The sequence below is a fragment of the Sinocyclocheilus anshuiensis genome, unplaced genomic scaffold (assembly GCF_001515605.1).
Source record: "Sinocyclocheilus anshuiensis isolate Anshui unplaced genomic scaffold, SAMN03320099.WGS_v1.1 scaffold411, whole genome shotgun sequence".
Taxonomy (NCBI): domain Eukaryota; kingdom Metazoa; phylum Chordata; class Actinopteri; order Cypriniformes; family Cyprinidae; genus Sinocyclocheilus; species Sinocyclocheilus anshuiensis.
Genome location: NW_015549608.1, coordinates 442,422 through 442,696, shown reverse-complemented (window position 1 = coordinate 442,696; position 275 = coordinate 442,422). Strand labels below are relative to the sequence as shown.

Below are 275 nucleotides of genomic sequence, written 5' to 3'. Positions count from 1 at the left end.
TGATCGCATTATTTTTCATATGCATCTGTTTACATAAGAGATCGCTCGTTTCTCCATCCTGTTCACGTGTGTTTTCGTTCGGGAGGTTTTGTCCTCGTTCAGAAGATGCGTAATAGTGCCCCCGAGTGAAAAAAAAATACTCGAAAACTCGTCTTTGGCGGGGAAGTGTTTTCTTCTAAAAGACGAGATAACTCGTCAATGGCGGGGAAAGTGTTAAAGGGTTAGTTCACCCAAAAATGAAAATTAGCCCATAAATTACTTACCCTCAAGTCATC

At 41.1% G+C, this 275-nt stretch overlaps 1 protein-coding gene across 1 annotated transcript in view; it reads right to left on the bottom strand.

The window, feature by feature from the left end:
- The window catches only part of LOC107659070 (phosphatidylserine synthase 1-like), a 22,003-nt gene that overhangs the window by 14,780 nt on the left and 6,948 nt on the right, over positions 1–275 (bottom strand). The gene's annotated exons all lie outside the window — the stretch shown is intronic.